At 37.0% G+C, this 23092-nt stretch overlaps 2 long non-coding RNA genes across 2 annotated transcripts; both read right to left on the bottom strand.

Moving 5' to 3' along the window:
- Positions 1-11189: 11189 nt before the first annotated feature.
- LOC122027243 lies at positions 11190-13532 on the bottom strand. Its single transcript, XR_006124329.1, has 2 exons — positions 13013-13532; positions 11190-11429 (listed from the first exon to the last, which is right to left on the bottom strand). It is a non-coding gene; the product is annotated as an uncharacterized LOC122027243 (long non-coding RNA).
- Positions 13533-17947: 4415 nt separating this feature from the next.
- On the bottom strand, positions 17948-19858 carry LOC122027625. The gene is made up of 4 exons (XR_006124477.1): positions 19812-19858; positions 19591-19726; positions 18179-18270; positions 17948-18049 (listed from the first exon to the last, which is right to left on the bottom strand). It is a non-coding gene; the product is annotated as an uncharacterized LOC122027625 (long non-coding RNA).
- Between the last annotated feature and the right edge of the window lie 3234 nt (positions 19859-23092).

Here is a 23092-nt window from a genome sequence, read left to right as displayed (position 1 = left end):
TTGGAGTGAAAACGATAATTGTCGACGCACCGGAATAAAGCAAAGAGCAGGACTGTGCAACCTTGCACGGCCATGTGGCCAATCCAGAGAGGGATCAGAGCACGGATGTGCATGATCAGAGCATGACCGTGCAACCCTGCACGGTCATGCCTCATAGCCAGCAACCAAGCAAGGAACGGTCGTGCAACCCTGCACGGGTGTGCCCTCCCATGACAGCAACCATGCACACACGGCCATGCAACCCTGCACGGGCGTATCCCAGGAGTCGAGCCCGAAGTTCACATGGTCGTGCCAATTGGCACGACCGTGCAGCGCAGCTAGAGACAAAGAAGGGCACGGTCATGCCATCCTTGCACGGTCGTGCCGCCGCAGCCGCGCCCTAGCCTATAAAAGGGTTTTAACCCTTTTCCTCAAGGGGGGGGGGGGGGGGGAGCCAGGAAGTGAACCGTCAATAGGAGAATCACTTTGATGCTATTTCACACCATCCAGGACATCGGTTCAGCGATCTTTCATCACCACATCAACTCAGAAGCAAAGGATTGGATCCGAAGATCACTCGTCGTCATTGGATAAGCATACTTCTTCTTTCTCTCTTCGATTTTGAGGATTGTATGTTTAAATTCACTATGTCTTTGGGTTTTTCTCCGGCGTCTATGGAGTAGAGTCCTTGTTCTAGGATGAGGGATTAATTGTGGATTGGTTTTGATGTAAGACTCATATTATGCTTATATTCATTGGATGAATTCACTTACTTTGTTTTGACTACTCGATCTCTATATCGTGTTGATTGATTGTGTAGGAATTGCCAACCTCGTAGAGGGAATACTTTAGATTGTACACCGAGAGCCCTAGTGACAGGGGTAACCCATTTACGAACATCTAGGGTACTTCCTTAAAAGGAGAGGCGACTCCTCCACAAAGAAGTAAGAGACTAAAATAAGCTCCTTAATTCCATCCTTAATAACATTAATTAGAGTTGTGTCCTTGTAATCTACCGAGGTGCCCTAGTGACAGGAGTTAACCATAACAGGATTTCATAGGGATCGTCTTTTTTTGTGCTTAAGGATAGTTGCTTTAGCTTCCGACGAATGCATGCTGATGGACAATGAGTATAGGATAGTATGTGATACATCAATACCACCACAATAAAACCGAACTCCTAGAACTCTTCATAAACCAGGTTAATTACTTCTCATTACTAGTTCTCGTTTCCGCTTCCCAATCTCTTTTCTTAGATTACTTACAACCATCAATAGTGTAGCTAATCCTAAGTGTGCTATCACTAGTGCTTATAACCAATCCTCGTGGGATCGATAATCTTTATTACTGACGACGAATCCGTGCACTTGCGAAATCGTAACAATGAGCTTCCTTGCACTGACGACTCAGGAACACATCGACGAATCGGAAACCGAGAGCGAATCGGAAGCTGAGTCCGAGCGCAGCCACGGATCCATATCTATTTCCGAAGGGCCAAAACCCACTGTAAGTGCTTGTCAATTAGATAAATTATACAATTTAGTTAACTATTTGTTACGTAAGCTAGCTAAATCGAATGTCCGGGTCAAGTCACTTCAAAAGGAAGTAACATTCCTTAAGGAAGTGGCCAACCCTATCTCCTTGACTGATCTTGATCAGATTGGAACCTCAACTCAAGTCCAAAATCTTGAGGAAGAGAATTCTAGACTGAAAAATTAAGTCAAGGAACTAAAGGACATGTTGGAACGGTTTACTCTGGGTTCCAAGAATCTTGATCTGATTCTTGGAAAACAGCGAGCCATTTACAATCGATACGGACTTGGATTCAAGGATAAAATAAAATACAAGTCGTATTTATCTCTGATTAATAGAAATAATAAAAAATTAGTCCAAGCATGGGTCCCCAAGTCGAACTTGGTTAATCAAGTCGAACTTGGTTAATCAAGTTGAACTTGGACAATATTAGGTCCCTAAGGATCAAATCCATTACCTTGATAGACTAGATCGAGGCTATGATTCAGGAGGAGTCAATAGGAAGATCATTTTTAGAATTGTTTGATGATTGCTTTTACTGCTTTTACTATACATGCTTATATTAGACTAGTTAAGGACCTAAGCGTAATTTACACTTGACTAGTTAGACCTAGGGATTTCAAAAGGAAAATTAAATATCTAAGTTCTTTAAGCTGCCTTGTCTAGAAGTAGTGGATGATCCCATATCCAAGAAGGTCTAGTGCCTCGTTACAGCCTGAAAGCTAATCTTTGAAATGTATATTTAATTGACCAATTGAAAAATCTGAGTCTAACTCAAATGTAAATTAATTCTTAGATATAATTTAAATCAAAGATTAATTCAACCATCTCACAAAATCCATAAGGTTTCTTGATTGATAACTTAGAAATGAGTGAGATGGACCTAGGTAAAATTTATATCTAATTAATTTAACTAAATCATTATTAACTTAATTTAATATAATCAATTAATCAATTTTAACTAAATCATTATTAACTTAATTTAATATAATCAATTTTAACCAAATCATTATTAACTTAATTTAATATAATCAATTAAATAATTTTGACTTAATTAATTAATCAAATTAAAACAATTTTAAATAAAATTAATTAATCAAATTTCAATTAATAATTAATTTTAATTAACAAATAATTCTAACTTAATTAACTAATCAATATTAACAAATAAAATCAATTATCTAACTTAAATTAAAACTTAATTAATAAATTAAAAAAATGTTTAACCCGCTTAGGGCGCCTCACGGAGGCACCTCCAAAACAAAAGGAGGCGCCCTCGTGAGCGGCGGGAAAAATTCCCACCGAACCCCTAGAAGGCGCCTCCCACCAGTTGGAGGCGCCCCCCATAACCCATTGAGAGTGCCCTCAAGGTGGTTGAGGGCGTTCTCAACGCCGTTTTTTTTCTAGTGAATAGAAACATTTCTATTCGTATTTTTCACACCCCAACCACGACACAACTCACATTGAGGCGCCCTCCAACACCAGATTTCCTCCCTTGCGACCCCAAAATGCCTCCTAGGTATACTCTACTTCGTTTACTATATCAATATGTATTTCCTTTGTACTTTTTGTTATGTGTTTGCTTGTGTAAAAATAGGAAGAGAATGAATGTAGACGTTGCTTCTAGTAGCACACCATCCAGGGATCCTAGGTTTCCCTCTGAGGGGCATAGGATAGAATTTCTTAGGCATAAATTTACTGCATTACAATGTCGTTACTTAAGCAGATCCTTTTTTACTAAGTATTGTTCATCTATCATCTAGATGTTTGAGCACTACCAGTTAGATAAGATGGTTTGAGTCATGCAGTTAATCATGACCTATGTGCACAATTTTATAATAATCTAGATAGGGTAGATGATTTGACCTACTCCACCAGAGTTGGTGGAAGAGATATTCAATTTTTCTCCCACTCTTTTATGCACTAGTCTAGGACTTAGGTCATCCACATGTTCTTTTATGTGCTGCCCTAGTAGGGACTTGCCATTTGGTGAGCCCTACTCCCATATCACCCTAGATACTATTTATATGTATCTTTTTAGGGAGGAGAGACCACCTGTAGTGACTGACTTTAGGTCACTCTCTCTTAGGGTCCATGACTATATTATATACCAAGTCCTGACTTCTTGCATTTTGTTAATTACATCTCGGAACGTTCCGAAGATGTGGCCTTCTCATTCTTTCTTTTTATACGCCCTGTGTCAGCGGTTGGACATAGATATAACTTTACATATGTTCCATAATATCATACGTGTTGTCAGTTTCATCACTAGGCTCGAGATCCATATGTCCTACTGTCATATCTTGTCATATATGTTCTCAACCCTAGAGATAGACATGACCCAAGGGAGGGTTACTTCCCTTGGTCCTTACGATGGACAACGTCAGTTAGCCCTAGTGCATGTAGATATCACCACTCAGGGGATCCTAACCTGGAGAGGTGGGCCACCGCCAGCTGTTCTAGCAGAAGATTACTTTTATGCCCCTGCCGAGGGAGATGAGTAGTTAGAGTTTGCAGAGGAAGATCTCTTTGAAGATCCTCCTCCAGCACATCCCTTGACTTCGACCCGACCCTCGACTTCACTGCCTGTCGAGGATCTCCTTGCTCGTCTCGAGGAGTCCTCCACGCATTTACAGTAGTTAGTCTCGGACGGCTTCAACACACTCCGGGGAGAGATGATTCCTCTCCGGGATGACATGACCTCTAGACTTGACCAGATTCTTTAGACTCTTCGAGCCCCTGAGTGACCATTACCACCACCTACTGACGATGCTCCGTCTTGATCAGATCTTTCTCTATGCTTTGTATCTATTTGACATCCTATCCATCGACAGTTTGTTCTAGTCTATTTGATAAACATTTGTTCTACTTTATAAAATTTCTATTTTAGTCTGTTACTTAATTTTAAAAATTCTAGGAAAAATATTTTTCAAAATCTTAATTTTATTAGTTTTTAAAAATATTGGATTTAGCTTAGGAATTTACCCCCTAAAAAGCATGTACCCCTAGTTTCAGCCAGAGCATCTCACAAGCACACTAGGATTACCTTGCTTGTGTATGAAAAATACTTAGAATGGTGTGAGATGCATAGAGTACTGCCTAGACTTAAGAATGCTTATGTCTGTGCATCGACATAGTCTGGGCATTAAATACCAAAATCATATTAATCAAGTTAAGTGATCCATGCTTAGTCAAAACTAATTGGAACACTTACTTAACTTGACTAACCAAGTGAAAGCTACTACCTCTTGGTAAATAGCTAGTAATTAAATGTTAGACAGTTGGTTGTTAGTAAATAATTTGGTTACTCATGCTTGGACTATGGGACTTTAAGTTTTTAATTGGCTGGCATGAATCAAGGGGAAGTGAAAGAAATTTTTTTTTTAACAAGTTATTTCTTATTTTTAATTTAAAATTATCTTTTACTTGGTTTTAAAAAAATATATTTTATAACTTGGAAAATTAGTTTTTTAATTTAAAATTATCTTTTACTTGGTGTTAAAACAAAATTATTTTATGACTTGGAAAATTATTTTAATTATTTTTACTTGTTTCTAAAACAAAATTATTTTGATTTGAATTTTGACTTGGAAATAAAATTAATTTTAAACTTGACCTTGAAATATAAAAGATTTTTGACTTATGATCCTGGATTAAATTATTTTGAACTAAAGTTAAAATCTAGTATTTTCTCTTCAAAGTTTTTAACTGCATTCAAGTTTCAAAGTTTTATGAAAATTAACTTGGTTTTAATACTTTAATTTAGTTCAAAACCCTTTATTTGGCTAGAAATAATTTACTAAATCTTTTTCAAAAATTCAAACAACTGATTATCTCTCCAAGCTATCTTTCAGGGGGAACAGATTATTCATTTTTTTCTTCCCTTTCTATACTTTACATATATGTTTGATATATGACAAAGGGGGAAAGGAAAGTGAAAGTAAAGTAAACTTTAATGAAAAACTATAACTTTTTAGTGAAAAGAGAACATTTTACATTTTTACATTTGTTCAATTTGCTACAAGTACTTAACATGTTCTAGTTATTCTTGCATTTATACTTATACTTTTTTACTTAACTTTGAATTGTGTTGTCATAATCAAAAAAGGGGAGATTGTTGGTGCAGAAAGCATGCGACGATCAAACCTAAGTTTTGATAATGGCAAAGAGTTCAAAGTTAAGGTTATTTGTTATCTAATGTGTGTGAATGAGTTTGCAGGAAAGCCCTAAGTGTACTTAGGCAGAAGTCCTAGCTACGGTTAGGCAGGTGGAAAACTCTATGGGGAGGTAACCCTAGGTCCTAGGGGGTGGTAACCCTAGGCGAGAAATGTTGGCGGGTCAAGGGATTCGGGCAAAAGTCCTAAAGTCGAGGACTCTAGGTGAAAACTCTTGGTGTCGCAAACCAGGTGAAAGACTCGGCGGGTCGTGGAGCGAATGTCCAGCGGAAAGTCCTAGAGCCTCGGACGCTGAGCAAATGTCCAGTTGGTCTGGTGGATCAACTGGAAATAGGTTAACTCTCCTGAGTGGAGTAGGTGAGGACGCATTCCCCGGTGAGGGAACAGTAGGTGTCGGTTCACCTAGGATTTCCGGTAGGGAATCTGAAGTCAGAACTGAACAGTCTGGAGACTGTCAAATACTTTAATATTACATATCTATATGTTAACTTTGTTTTTGTAGGATATGTTGGTTTGTTGGACTAACTTATTTTGCAGGAAGAGACCCTCTCGCAGCAAGGCGCGAGGGCACCCTCATGGAGCTTGAGGGCGTCCATGATGCTGAGCAGAGGGCGCCCTAGACACTGGCACGAGGGCGCACTCATGGAGGTTGAGGACGCCCTCAGGAGAAGAGACTGTGACCGAGTCGGAGCTCATCCACGCTGCAAATTTGGCGGGGTTGAGGGCGCCCTCCATAGTGTTGGAAGCGCCCTCAATGAGCTTTATAAAGAGGTTTCGAGCAGCAACTTAATAGAACATCAGAAACCCGATCCATCTTCCATGTCCTACTTAAAGATTGTTCCGACAAAGCTACAACTCGACCCCGACGACCAAAAACTTCAAGATCATTGTTCTCTTTTGTCGTTGGTATATTTTACTGCATTTAATTTTACTTCAAAGTTGTAAAGATTTACGATTTGATAGTGATTGCCCACCGAAAGTGATCAACGATCGTGGGCCTTGGAGTAGGAGTCGCCCAAGGCTCCATACCAAGTAAATCTTGGTGTTTGGGTTGTTTGTTTTTATTTTCGCTGCGTTTACTCTTATTCTTCCGAAACAAAAAGTAAAAACCACGAGTGCTGTTCACCCCCCTTCCCCCCTCTAGCGCTTTTCGATCCAACAATTATTTGGTGGATTCTCAATATTGTAATGTAGATAGATTTTTAGCCCCTTTTCAAGGGCAACAGTACCATCTAAATGAGTTTCACAATCACCGACCACATATAACTGAAGAGTATTTTAATATGAAACATTCAAAGGCCAGAAATGTGATTAAGAGATGCTTTGGGTTGCTAAAAGGGCGATGGAAAATATTAGCTTCCCCTCATTTTCCCAATTGAAACTCAAGTGTGCATTATTTTTGCATGTTGCCTTTTACACAATCTGATTCAAAAGTATATGAGTTTTGATCCACAAGCGTTGGTACCACTTGAAGAAGATGACATGGAAGATGGACACTTCGATGATGACAAATATGTGACAAGTATCACCCCAACTGAAGAAAGGACCAACTTTAGAAATACATTGGTGCTTGAAATGTTTAATCATTGGAGTGAAAGATCATATTCTTGACCATTTATGGGCAAGGATATATGTTAATGATTTTGTTATTGCATTTTTATGAATGTTTCAACATGTTTGTCATGTTTAAGAAGACATATGTTCTGTGAACATAACTGTTATTCATTTAATTCAGTAATTATTTTATTTTGGTTTATATATTATTTATGATCGAATACATTTGGTTTCCTGATAAATTTTGTATCACATGTTTTAGTTTCTTGTAACCATTGTCTTTTTTACTCATGACTTTTAATGATTTGACTTGCAAATTTGGTATAACATTATTATATGTTAGGATGGAGTAAGATCAAATCGTTCGAGGATGTGGGAGAAATAAATGTTTCTGGATAGAAAATGAGGTCCAAGTATTAATTGTAACTCTTCAAGATATGGCTTGTGATCCTTCATGGTAGATAGATGGTGGTTTTAAAAGCAATTACATGACTGAGGTGCATAAGAGAAAGCTAAGCAAGATCCCTACTTTTACAAAACAAGTTACACCTTACCTTGAATCAAAGATCAAGTGGTTAAAGTTAAGATTTCATATTATTAATGACATGTGTAGGCAAAGTGGATGTCAATGGAATGATGTGGAGAGAAAAAATAGCATGTGAAAAGCAATGGTTTAATAGCTACTGTCAGGTAATTTTATATATTAGTGTCCGAAATTTTTTACTCTCTCAAATCTTTCATTTCATATTTCCTTAAGTTTTTTTTAATCATGTATATTTTATATTTTGCAGACTCACAAAGAGGCAAACGAAATGTAGGATTTTAAATTTCCATATTTGAATCAACTTGAATTAGTCTTTAGAAGGGATAAAGCTACTGTGTTGTTTTTTAAGGGTTTGTAGATGCTATTTGCAATTTGGAAGTTGACCAAAATGATGAAAGTGGAGGTGAAAATCTATGTGCATTCTATCATTTTTCAAATGAGTATGAAGAAGACAATAATATATATTTTGAATCAGAATCAACCCCCACTGCTTCGCACAACATTGATGTGATAAAGTCAACTACAAAATGAAAACAACCATTAATAACTCGAGATAAAGTTGCAAAGAAAAAAAAACAACAATAGCACACTTGGATATTAGGACACAACTACAATGGATTTCACACTTTTGTAGATGGTTTTAATGCAAATTTTGTAACCATTGCAAATGTCATGGAAAAAAGAAAATTTGCGAGAAAAAATGGCTTTAGAAAGAATGAAATATGTGATTACTGAGCTAATGAATCTTAGTCTTCCTAGTGGTGATGTATTCAAAGCAGCTAATATATTCACTGTAGGTAAGCATAAGATTGATGTGTTATTCAATCTTCCTTCAGAGTTGCAAAGGAACTATGTGGTTATCCTGCTCATTCCCTCTCCAAATATGTAGATAATGGTGCTGAATTTTGTGGAAACTACTTTGGGGATGACTGTAATGTTGAGTTTTGTGATAACATTGCTGAGTTTTGTGATAGCATTAGTGGATTTTGTGGAAACAAGTTTTTTTTTTTTGTTGTTTTGGAGACATTGATCGTTTTTGTTCCCCACTAAATATATGAATATCAAATTGTGTGAGATTAAACAAGTAGATGTTGCTGTATGACGATTCTTTTTCTTGATAGTTTTGTTAAAGTTGTTCTATTTCTTGATATGAGTGAGTTATAGTAGCAAGATTGGAAAGTTTATAATGTGCATGCAGAAGAAGCTATTGAGTGATCAATCTTTTCTTGACTAAGAAACGTGCACTAATGAAGAGAGATTTGGAGTAAGCGTTTTTTCTGTTTAATAGTAGAATTCTTCCATAAATTTTATGATAACATTTGTAAATATGATTGCTCTACTCATTCTTTTATTTAGCCATTAATATAATTTCATTTCATTACTTATTTTCCACATTATTTTTTTCCTTCATTTACTTGCCAATGCGGCATGGAATAAAAAGACAGCTCGGAATGGATAGTAAGTAGTAAATGAAGATACCGACGGCTTACACTCTCGATCGTCCTGCGTTGTTCCCTGCTTGGTGGGTTAACTTCACATCATAATTACCTTTTTGTATGCCTTGTATAGTCGATTGAGATTGTTGTTGGCCGTGACAAAAAAATAGAATGGATCTATCACTACCACAATCAATGACTTCGCCTTAAGACAATCATAGCTAAAGATACTGCACTATATGGGGAGAGGCCATTAAGAGCAAAACTCTGAGACTGCCTCTTGAATTGTTTTGCTTAGCATAAAAGGAAAAAATCAAGAGAAGAATGAACTAGCTAGGATTCATATATAGTAGAAGCTAGCGGAATATAAGGAAAATGGAAAAAAATAATGATGATTTCGAAGCCCACACCTAGATTAAATTGCTGTAGTATTCTATTACTATGTTTTCTTTGTTTCCTTTCGACCATGGAGAGGCCAATGCAAAGCTAGATCTCATGCTGAAACATGCTCGCCCGTACGTATTTGTGTTTTCTAATTATCACTCCATGTTGCATATTGTTTATCCGATGATGTCCTTGACTGTTTCACTAGCAAAGCCTCCGATAGATTAGTAAAAAAAACTGAGCCAGTATTAAGTGCTCAGGAACTTGCTTTGTTTCCAAATTATCCTGTTTATATAATATAATGGATATTTAATTTTTTTTTACAATTCCATTTCATATGTTTTCCACTGTCATGATGACAACTAATTATTAATGACCATAATTAATACTTTTAATTTTTTTTATATAATTCAGATATATATAATGTATAATCTAATTAAACATTACTGTATTATCATTTAATTAATTTTTTTTCAAAAAAATAAATTATCATTGTGCCATCACTTTAGGAATTTTATGCTTTATTTTAAGAATAAATATTATATTTATTATATTTGTATTCCTAAACATAAATCAAATAGCAGTATTTGTAATCATACTTAATCAAAGCTTATAAACCAAATAGCAGTATTGAAATGGTTAAACTCATTCTCATTCCTATTTCTGCACTTAAATCAAATGCCACCTTAGAAGTTTGACAAGAAAATAAGAAAAGATTTGTCCTCCAAATTTTTCTAAAAAAATAATTATTTAATATTTGAGTATTAATTTTTTATACAGTTAAATATATATTTATATAAATTCCACACCTTAATACATTAATACATAAGAAAAAAAATTCTAGACTCAATATCTAAAAAAAAATAAAGGATAAAAAATTATCAAAAATACCAAAAGAATAAAAATTATAAAAAATAATAATAAAAAATTTCGGATCTTCCTATATCAATCACCCGGGTTAAAAAAACTTATCCTCAAATTTAGAGTAGTTCAGATGGTAGCCTAGAGGAATATGTATCAATTCGTTAAATCTATTGATAGCTGCTGGACTTTGTCAATCCTCATCGATCATCGCTTTCCAAATTTCTACTAATCTATCAATGTTGCCAGCTAGTGTAAATGCATCAAGCAAAGTTGTATAAAAAATGATGAATCAGATAACACCGAACTTTAGGCGATCGGCCTGGTCCCATGGAAATTTCCCACCGGTCATTAGGGTAAATCGAAAAGCGCTGACAGTAGACGGCTAAAAAACTCATTATCTCATGATTGTACTTTCATTTTAAGGAAAAATCCCTACAAATATGTCGTAGTTAAGGATTGAATCACATATGCCTAAATGTGTCACGCCCCCAAAGGAGTCCCTGTCCGAAGAAATTTCGGCAGCATCTCCCCTGTACGGGTGACAATCTGAAACATTACTACATACAGAATATACATCAGCCACACTCGGCTGGAATATATGCACAAATAGAAACAACATAACACGTAGTTTAATATACTCAGCCTACCCGGCTGGACAAAATGAAATAACACATACAGCGGAAGACAGAACGATAAATACTCAACCTACACGGCTGGATGTAAACGCAGCGGAAATCACAAAAAGAAAACAAATGTATGACCGACAAAGTCACTAACAGAATTACCTACAACTACCAGACTAAACTCCATAATCCATATCGAAGCATACAATACCAAGTTCACAAAACCAAAACATAAATAGCGTTAGTAACTAAAACCAGAAAAAGAAACTATCCTCGAGTGCGTCATGGGACTGGCAGCCGGGACTCTCCAAGCATCTATGACTCATCTACCTGTTACCTGGCGAAAGATAACCATTTTACGGGGTGGTGAGTATTGGAACTCAGCGGGTAAGGAAAGATAGTGCATGAATATAATATATAACTAGGAAGTGAGCCAAGAGTATACAGTCTCATAAAGAAATAGCAGATACTACAATAGAACCAAAATAAGCACTCATACCTGAAACCATATCCTAGGCTAGGTATAGTAGAATGCGTACTAATGCTCTGATTACTATAACTCTGAGAGACAGGCAAGGTATATATAAGCGATAACGGTATGTAAACAATGATAAATAAGCAATAACGTATATAAACAACGTGAAACAAATATAATAACGGTATGACGGATGACCACTCCGCCCACCTCTCGCACCATGCCCAGTATGGAGAGGCGGGTCGATGTGATGACACCATCGCTCATACCACTCACGGTGGCGGGGGAGGTTGCATAGTAGCTAACTAGCTACATCTACGATGGGGTCCCTGCTGCTCGTACTCCAGCTACCACTCACACGAGTGGCCGAGTGCGGCACGACAGGACAAGCGGCATCAACTCCAGCTACCACTCTCACGAGTGGCCGAGGATGCGGCATGCATGCAATGACATGATGCGAACAATGCAACAGTCATCATATATATATATCTATATAAGCAGAAACAGGTATGCTACATGAAGCCAGCATGCTCAATATTGTACATAAATAAGCAACGGTCAAAACATACAAACATGGTATCTCGTATCTGCTACTGATCATGGACAACAACAAGAGACTGTATGGATATAAAAAAAAACGAGTAACTCAAAGATTTTGAGTGGAAGTATCAAGCACAGGAAAGTAAGAGTGGAGTCAAGGTAAAAATAATTTTTTTTATCCAAAATAATTCATGCACCAAGGTCAAAGAACGAAAAGAAACAAAGCAAGAAGTACCCGCCTTTACTTATCGATCGTATCAGAATAAAATCCACGTTGTACTGCTCGCCCTAAATCAGAGTCCTGTATCAATCAATATTATTTAGTTACTCTCATATGAATCAAATAACTAAACCAATCTCTAAACCAATTAGGCTATCCCTATTCGGCACACGACCATCGCCTAGCCCTAATACAATCAACCTTTTTATTAAGCCCACAATATTGTAGCTAGCTTGGAGAAACCTAAATCTCAACAGATCCTAACCAAAAGCACAATGAAAAACCATTTTAAACACAACTTTAACTTCGTCCAGATCCAAACCTATTACAATAAGCATGAATACGTAAACAAAGGTTCACCATCTTCAATCTATTCAAACCATCTGAAGCCATCACATAAAGCAAACTCACATTGGATTCTTGCTACATACCTACTGAATCTATCCAAACAAATCCCAAGCGACCACAAAGAATCAAGAACAACATCCAAATAAGTTCATCACCTCCAAATCAGACATACAAAAATAAACCAAATCAATTGCCAACCATCCTACCCATTTGATAACCCAACTAACACACTGATTCATCGCCAATAAATCTCCCATCCATAAAGAATCATAACCACACTAGATAAAGCATTCCAACTCATATTAGGTTAAGCTAATTTGGATCAATTTCGACTCACCTGAATCTTAGATGTTTCCTGATTGATTCACTGGACCTTGCTGCCAGAAGGGATGGCCTGATGTAGCCCTGATCTCCAGTGGTGGTAGCTCTTCGGCGATTGTAGAAGGCTTAGCAGTAATTGGCGGCTTGACAGCTGAGCGGAGCTCGCTAGGGTTGGCTGTTCGCAAGGGCCACTGATCCAGATGGCGGCTTCAGGCGGAGATGCCCTGAGAAGGCTCAATGCTAGGGCACACGTGGCGGCGAGCTTCTGGTGTCCGCGAGGAAAAGGAAGAAGGAGCTCGACCGACGGTGGCTCGACCGACGGTGGCTCGAGTGTCTCCAGCGCCGCAATGAAGAAGGGAAAAGGTTAGCGTGAGCTCGGGAAGAGGAAGAGAAGTTCGGCTGTCAACGCTCGGGCGTTGATCGGTGCCGAGAAGAACGAGGAGGAAGAGGAAAGAGATGCGGCGGCAACGCGAGAAGGGATTGGCGCGGGTGAAGAAGGGAAAAGGGGAATCGACGAGAGAAGAAGAGGAAAAAAAGAAATTAGGGAAGCCAAAATTTAGGTATTTGTTTTATACCTTAGGTTAATGGAATTAATCAAACTCCCAAATTTGGATATTCCCAACAGGTCTTTTCCAAAGTCTAAAATTTTATCCCCTTAAAATATGTCTTACGGACTTCGATTAAATCCCTGAAAATTTCTAAAAATTTCTAAAAATTTTGTTAAGATTATTTCTATAAAAATCTTATTATTTAATTATTATTTGGGTACCATATTTTACAAAATGACAACTTGATACCATTCCACTACACCATAGTTCTGAGGCATAATGACTTATATGGAGGGAGGAACTCCATCTCTTTACATATTTTCATATGAAGATATGCTTTTTCAAACCATCCACTATGGCAAAAAGGCGAATACGCTTGCCCCAGCGCCCCTGTCAATCCGTCCCAGGGCCTGCTGGTTGCTACTTGGAAAACCCAATGGCCCCACTATACAAAAATTTTGTACGTGATCTGAACCTTTCCTAGCTATCATGTGTTCTTTTAAGTTAAACTTGTATCTCCTGCGGAACTTAACACGTTTGATTCCAAGTTTAACTTATATGTTCTTTTAGGTTTAGATTTGGATCTCCTGCGGAACTTAACACCTTTGATCTAAATCACCTAGGTTATACATTCAATTAAATATTAGTTTCCAAAATTGACTTCCAGTACTGCATGGCGAGGCACTTGGCCTTCTTGGATATGGGAGCAACCACCACCGACTAGACAAAGCCTTTTAAGGAAAGTTAATATTTAATTTCCTTATATAACTCTAGGTTAACCAAAAGGAACAATCAAATCACAAGGAAAAAAGAAAAAGAATACAACATCGAAATTAAATTCGAAAAACAAGAATTGAATGCCTCTTGTAATTGGTATTTATATAAAGAAAAATTAACTAGTATGATGCGGAAATTAAATACTAGTTATACCTCTTCCTTGTATGCTAAAAACCTCGAGATCTTCTACCATATCCCTCGCCTACTCTTAGACGTCGTGTGGGCGACGATCCTCCAAGACGAACACCACCAGGAAAGCTTTTCCTCCTTCTCTAGAATTCGGCCACCACCACCACAAAGGAGCAAAAGAGAGCAAAGGGAAGAGAGGGAGAGGGGCCGACCACTTGATGATCTCCAACAACACAATATCAATTGTTATGTTTTTCAAGGCCTCCCCTTCCCCCCTTTTTATATTAGTTTCCCAACGGAAAATTATGGAAAGAGTTTTATAAAAATTAGACTTATTCCTATTTCCTTTTAATTTTTTTCTTTTTCTTTCCGTTTAATTAATCAATCCTAGATTGATTTATTAATTAAACAACTATTTGTTGATGTTTAATTATTTGACCGGCCCCTTGCTTGGGCACCAAGTAAGGTGGCCGGCCACTTATTAAAAGGGAAAGAAGAAGAAGAAAATTTTATAAAATTTTAAATGAAGAAAACTTCTTATAAAATTTTACAAACTCTTTTTTTTCTAATGTGGATATCAAAAGGAAAGTTTTAAAATTTAAAACAAAGTTTTAAAATTTAAAGCATCTCTAATAATATTTCTTTTTAAAAGAAAGTTTTATAAATATTACAAATCTCTTTTAAAACCTTGTGGCCTAATTTAAATTAGGAAAAATTTATAAATTTTTAAAATCTCTCTTTTTTACAAATTATAAATATCTGAGGAAATTTAAAAATTCAAAAACAACCTTCCTAATTTAAGGGGGTGTTTGGTTGATGAGTTTGGGAATGAGGGAATGGAATGATAGTAAAAGATAGTGTTTGGATTGTGGGTTTGGGAATGACATTTTGGGAATGATTACTAGATTTATGGGAATCAACCAAACCCATATAATTTGATGGGTTTCATTTTCATTCCTATTCCCATTCCACCCTACTATCAAACTCATACCCAGAGTGATTTCCATCATTTAACCAAACACCCCCTAAATATTGCGGCTGGCCCCCTTGCCCAAGGCAAGGGCCGACCACTTCTAAAGAATATGTGGCCGGCCATTGCTTAGTCATCAAGCAATGAACCGGCCCCTTCTTGGACACCAAGAAGGCTTTTCTTTGGATGGACTTGAGGTTTTATTGAGGCTACAACAGGGACCTAGAGGAGAAATTGGTTTTGGCCTTCCGATGAGCTCGAGTATCCCGTGCTCGCCCCGAGCACACAACTCAAGTTCATCGATAATAACTCATTCCACTAGAAAGTTATTACCGTACTACCGCACCAATCCCAAATTACATTATGGGCTCCTTCTTATCATGAGTGTGTTAGTCTCCCTGTGTTTAAGATTACGAATGTCCACTAATTAAGTGAGTTACTGACAACTCATTTAATTAATATCTAGCTCCAAGAGTAGTACCACTCAAATTTATTCTCATGTTGGACTAGGTCCACCTGCAGGGTTTAATATGGCAATCCTTATGAGCTCCTCTTGGGGACATTCTCAATCTAGATAACTAGGACACAGATTTCTTCTATAATCAACAACACATACTATAAGTAATGTCATTTCTCAACTTATCGGGCGTATTGATTTATCGAGCTAAACCTCACCCTTTGATAAGTCAAAGAAATAAATATTAAATATACATGCTTGTTATTATATTAGGATTAAGAGCACACACTTCCATAATAACTAAGGTCTAGTTCTTTTACTAAGTCAGTACAAAAAGAACTTACCTAAATGATCCTACTCAATACACTTAAAGTGTATCAGTGTAATTTATTAGTCAAGATAAACTAATACTTAATTACACTACGTCTATTCTGATAGTTTGTTCCTTTCCATCTTAGTCGTGAGCAACTGTTTATAATTTATAGAGAACCGACAACATGATCTTCTAAGTGTGACTCCACACTCCATGTTATCTACTATATAAATTAATTGAACAATTACATTTAACAAATAAATGTAGACATTTGACCAATGTGATTTTTTATTTCAAAATAAATGTGTACAAAAGCTAAACTTTTAAGTATACACTCCAACAATCTCCCACTTATATTAAAAGTCTAAGCTACCATATCTGTTGCCATACATCTGATTCTCATCCCCTCCACATGCTGATTAAAAGCTTTTGCCGGAAGGACCTTAGTGAAAGGATCTGCCAGGTTATCTGCTGATGCTATCTTGGCGACGACAACTTCTCCTCGCTTGACGATGTCTCGTATCAGGTGGTACTTGCGCTCTATAAATTTACTTGCCTTATGGGCTCGTGGTTCCTTCGAGTTTGCAACTGCTCCACTATTATCACAATAAATTGTGACGATCTTGGGCAAACCAGGAATAACATCTAAGTCCATTAGAAAGTTCCTGAGTCATACAGCTTCTTTGGCTGCCTCAAAGGCTGCCACATACTCAGCTTCCATGGTTGAGTCTGAGACGCATTTCTCCATAACACTCCTCTATGCAATGGCTCCACCTCCTAAAGTAAACACATAGCCTGATGTAGACTTACTGTTGTCCCTATCTGATTGGAAGTCCGAATCCATGTAACCCACAGGGAGTAAATCGTCTGCTTGGTAAACTAGAATACACTACAACAAAAATGACTTTTCGCAGCACGCAAATTCACTTTTCGCAGCGCGCATTGCGCGCTGCAAAGTTAAAAGCTGTTGAAAGTCATAAATTATTCGCGGCGTACTTTTGTGCGCTGTGAATAGTATTTTCCGCAGCGCGTAAAGTACGCCGCGGATACTATTATCCGTGGCGTGCTTTGCGCGCTGCGGATAGTATTTTTCACAGCGCGCAACGCACGCCACGGATACTATTATCCGCGGCGTGCTTTGTGCGCTGCGGATAGTATTTTCCGCAGCGCGGAAATCACGCCGCGAATAATAATATCCGCGGCGTGCGTTGCGCGCTGCGAAAAATACTATCGACAGCGCGCAAAAGTATGCTATTAATGGTCTTAACTATATTAAAAAAAAATTGACAAAAATAATAAATTAAAATTTTACAATAAATTTAGTGCAAATCAAATCCATACAGAATTAATAAAAGTCATAGCTTTTCATTATACCACAAAAACTCAAAACATCTAAAACAATATATGAAATCTCTAACAAACTAGCAATTACATAACAACAATTCAACTTATAATCCAAACAAATTAGTATAATATGTATCAATCACACAATACTATAAATTTAAATAATCATGCGACCGTGCTTCCTATTGCATCATCGAGAAACTGCATTTCATCATTTGGTCGAATTAGGTCCACCTGAAATTGAACACATGTACCAACTCACAAGTAAAAAACAGCTTGAACACATGTAAGGTACAGAAAAAACATTTTAGGCTGTATAAATAGAGATCTTAAGTATAAATTCTTATGAAAAACAAGATCAGTGAAATAAAATACTAAAGGAATCTAAAATGAGTGGACATGCTTACTATTTGCTCTCCAACAGCTTGAGTACTAGGCTCCCCATTTTTTTTCTTGTGACCTTCAATCCAAACTTGCAATCTTGTAATTTTTGTATCTACCGGACTTGTCTTTTCCTTAAATATAGAAATATATACAAAATCATTACGACACAATTCAAAAGATACATATATCATTACTTATTACTTAAATTATAAAAAATTAAAAATAATTACCATAATGTGAGTCAAACGAGCATAACCTACCTGAATGGAGAAGTCTCAAATCCTGTTAAGGCACTACCACAACAAATCTACTGATATTTTGAGCTGGAAAATCCAAATTGGATACGCTTCAGCTGTTACCGATAAGAATTAAATCCACGTAATTATTTAACAAAGAACATACAAGAAACTAAGACGGAAAAGTGAAACTGTTCAACCAGAAGGAACAACAATTACATAATATCTTTCCGATCTTGTAGCAGCAAATCAAACTCGGAAAAGCAAGTAGCATGGAAGTTCCATCTCAGATATGCTCGTTGAGAAGAACTACCTTAGCACAAATCATGGAGCTTTCTAAATATGTAGCAAGCCAACAGAGACCAAGCCAACACTCAGACGTCATCACAATGCAAGCCCAAACACTACTGTGTGGAAAAGAATTAGTGCTATCAATTCAACAGTACATTAAAGACATGAATCTAGTGGCAGACTTATATATAACATGCTTGCGAATATAAGTAAATACCTCTTCGTTCAAAACACAATTTGAAGATTATCTAGGTCTATGTATGTCATCTTAGGGTCCTCTGTCATTTTAGTATCAAATAGAGGAGTAGCCAGCTTGGGAGGGTTCTAAACAAAGGTGAATCACTCATTAAGACAAAAAATCTCCAAAACAATCAAACATGCAAGTTAACTTTTTGATTACCAAGAAAGAAAATCACATATAAAAAATTGATTCCTACATCATTATATTTTAAACAAATAAATATCATGTATTATTCACACAAGTTTTACAAAACTTGAAAAAACCTATCATTATATTTTAATAGGTAGAGGTAACTGACAAAGTTTTTCCTTTGTATTATGTCCTTCCATCATGTAATTGCCACAAAGTTAATTTTTTTTATGGATAACAGTATATAAATATGATCATTCTTTGGCCTGTGCCAAACAGATTTGCTATTGTTATAAGAGAGATAGTTCAATAAACTAGATTGCAAATGAATCATAGAGATTGCAGGAACCTAAGTTGAAAGAAAACGTTTAATATGTCATCAAGATAATATACATACTAAACCTAGAACTCTATCATAGAACAAAACAAAAAAGATATTAAAAAAATAATAATAAAGTATGGAAAACCTAGAACTCTATCATAGAACTCTTATCCTAATTGTTAGAAAAAGAGGTAGAAACATGGGAGAATTAGGATATACACAAACCTAAGAGGAGATGAACTCTTATCCATTAGATTAATTCTAAACTAAATAAATCTACACACAATCAACAACTAATTACAACATGTATCAACTAATGATATACCAATCATACTAACTGATCTAGTAATCCAATTAACCCTAATTCCTACACCTTACCTCAAATCATAGCTACTGTTGATGCTAGAACAAGTAGAGCATAACCAAGAACACCTACATTACACAGAACCTCACCTCACAGTCGTGCTTGTTGATCCACAGCACTCAACCTCATTGGAATCAATCGGATCACAACAGGAGGTCAAGCAGGGAGATCACTGATCAATTAACCATCCTTCTAGCCTCTTCCCGGCAGCTCAAGAACACCTCCCTCATACCAACATCTCCAAATCTATAACCTAATTCAACCGAAAAGAAGAAGAGGATCAGTAACAGAGAAGAAGACCTAAGCTTACCTCAATCGGTTGTCTCCAGAAGGTATCGCCCAATCCGATCCACTTTGAGGAGCCACGGATCGTTATGTGAACAACTCAAGAAGGAGGAAACGAAGGGTCAATCGGTCGGAAACAACCAAAACCAAGCCCTCCACCGTGCCCTAGCCACCTAGCCATCGTCGCTCACGCGTAAGAACCGGCCGAGGAAGGGATCGCTCCATCGGAAGAGCTTGGACAGCGTCAGCACCTTCAAGAATCCGGCGACGGTCCTCAGGCGACACGAAGAGGCCCAGATCGTCGGAAAGCAATTGCCCTCTGTCGGCGTCGGGTGCGTCGGATCTTCCGCGTGAGAGAAGAGAGAGATCGGACTGAGAAGGAGAAGGGCTTCGGCTGGATCTGAGCTTAAGGGTCCATGCCGGCAGAGAAAAGATCGCCGGAGCTGAAGCCTTGCTCCGTCGGCGTCGATCGTCCGCGAGAGAGAACAGAGAAGAGAGGGAAGTCGGGTCGCGAGGGGTTGGGGAAGAAAGGTTCGGCGTTTGGGGAAGAAAATAAGGAAAAAAGGATTATATAAATAAAACATTTCCTCACTTAAATGGGTATCCCAAATAGGTTTTATCCGTGCCGTCAATTTGTCCCCTTAAAACCCGTCGTACGAGCTCCGAAAAATTTTCAGAAAATTTCTAAAAATTTCGGAAAAATTTTATAAGGCTATTTCCCAAATAACCTTATTATTTAAATTTTCCGATATCTTACAGCGTGCAGCGTGAAAAGTTTTTCGGCGCCGTAGGGAAAAGTGCGGAGGGTGTGACAAGTGCGGACGAGGGTTTGGATTTTTGCTAAGGCTAATTATTAATAGATTAAACTAATTATTAATGGATTAATAATGATATTTATTAGAAATGTCAAGATAAAGGATCTAACATGATATTTTATTTTATTTTTTATTATTTTTAAATAAATGTCATTATAAGGTATTTATTATGACACTTAGAAATAAGTGTCATTAAGATAATATCACAATAGATCAATTTTCCTGTAGTGGGAGAGGAAGCGGCGATGGCTTCGGCGGCTTTGATCCGGTTTATGTTTTTAACCTAGCATTTTTTTTTATTTGAATTGTGTTTTTTTACTTATTACATTTTTATTTAATTACTTACTTTAAGTTTTTCTTTACTTATTTTTTTGAACCATGTTTATTATTGATCGTCTTTTGGGGTTGGATGTATTTTTTTTATTATTTACATATTTTTGTTTAATTTATTTAAAGATAGCTATCTTTTAAACTATAATTTAAAAAAAAATTAAAGTTGGTCAAAACATGTTGGGTCAAAACACATTCCTTTTAATTATGGTCGTAAATAATAATTTTTTTTTATTATTATTTTTTAAACTAATCGCAGCATGCTGCACGCCGTTAATAATTTTAAAAAGTATTCGCAGCGTGCTTATTTTTGCATGCCGTTATTGTTATTAAATATTTATAGTATTAACGACATACTTTTAATGTGCGCTGTTAATATCTAGACGTAATTTTTTTCCTTCTTTAAGTTTATACTATTAACAGCGCGCATCAATATGCACGCCGTTAATAATACTATTAACGGCGTGCTTTTAATGTGCACTGTTAATAGCAAGCTGCGAAAAGCTATTTTTGTTGTAGTGATATAATCTCTAGTCCTTGTCAGGTATTTTAATATATGCTTTACTGCAGTCCAATGTCCTTGTCGAGGGTTACTTTGATATCTTATAACCATGCCCACGGCAAAACAGATATCAGGTCTCGTACACAATATTGCATACATAAGGCTTCCTACCGCCGAAGCATAAGGAACTGCCTTCATGTCCTCAATCTCCTTTGATGTTTTTGGAGACATCTCTTTAGATAAGGCTACTCTATGCCTAAAAGGTAAGAAACTTTTCTTGGAGTTTTGCATGCTAAAATGAGCAAGGATTGTATCTATATATAAAGCTTGCGATATGCACAACATTCTTTTCTTGCGATCCCTTATAACTTTGATCCCAAGGATGTGTGCACATTCTCCTAAGTCCTTCATATCAAATTATTTGGACAACCATACCCTTACGTCCGATAATACCTTGACATTGTTGCCAATTAACAAAATATCATCTACGTATAGTACAAGAAATACCACCATGTTTCCGTTACACTTCTTGTATACACAAGACTCATCCGTACACTGAATAAATCCATATGACTGGATTACTTTATTAAACCAGATGTTCCAAGATCTTGAAGCTTGCTTCAGTCCATAAATGGACCGATTAAGCTTGCACACTAGATGCTCTTTGCCATTTTCAATGAACTCTTCTGGTTGCTTCATATGGATGTTTTCTTCAAGACTTCCATTAAGGAAAGCTGTCTTGACATCCATTTGCCAAATCTCATAATCCATATGAGCGGCAATGGATAAGAGTATCCGGATAGACTTAAGCATAGCTACCGGCGAAAAGGTCTCCTCATAATCGATTCCCTCTTTCTGAGTGTACCCCTTCGCAACAAGCCTTGCTTTGAAGGTTTCTACCTTCCCATCTGTCCCTCTTTTCCTTTTATAGATCCACTTGTTTCCAATGGATTTTACACCATCAGGTGGTTCTACAAGCTCCCAGACCTTATTAGAATACATGGATTCTATTTTGGAATTCATTGCCTTTTGCCAAGATACTGCATCAATATCTTGGAGTGCTTCATCATATGTCCGGGAATCTGGTTCATGTTTACCTGGGATCAAGTCTGAAGACTCACCCAAAAACATGAATCTCTCGGGCTGCCTTACAACCCTCCCACTATGACGAGGCACCGTCTGTGGTTGTGTATCATGTGTGACACGTGTTGCAGTCTCTTGTGGTACTTCATCTTGTACTGTTTGTACTGAAGTAGACGTGTCCTCTCTAAGTTCTTCTAGAACAATTTTACTACTGGACTTGTGATCCATTATATAGTCTTCTTCTAAAAACTGGGCATTGGTGCTAACAATGACCTTCTGGTCTTTAGGACTATAAAATAAACCGCCTTTTGTTCCTCTGAGATACCCCACAAACATACGAACTTCTGTACAAGATTCTAACTTATCAGCATCTTGTTTCAGCACATGTGCTGGACTATCCCAAATCCGAATATGTCTTAGAATGAGCTTCTGCCCATTCCATAATTCTGTGGGAGTAGAAGATACTGATTTAGAAGGTACTAAGTTTAGAATGTGCGCTGCTGTTTCCAGAGCATATCCCTAAAACGAATTTGGTAATTCTGAATAACATCATCGATCTAACCATCTCCATAAGAG

This window comes from Zingiber officinale, chromosome 10A (genome assembly GCF_018446385.1).
Source record: "Zingiber officinale cultivar Zhangliang chromosome 10A, Zo_v1.1, whole genome shotgun sequence".
Lineage (NCBI taxonomy): Eukaryota > Viridiplantae > Streptophyta > Magnoliopsida > Zingiberales > Zingiberaceae > Zingiber > Zingiber officinale.
Note: the sequence above shows the minus strand (reverse complement) of the source record. Positions and strands in the feature narration are given on the sequence as shown.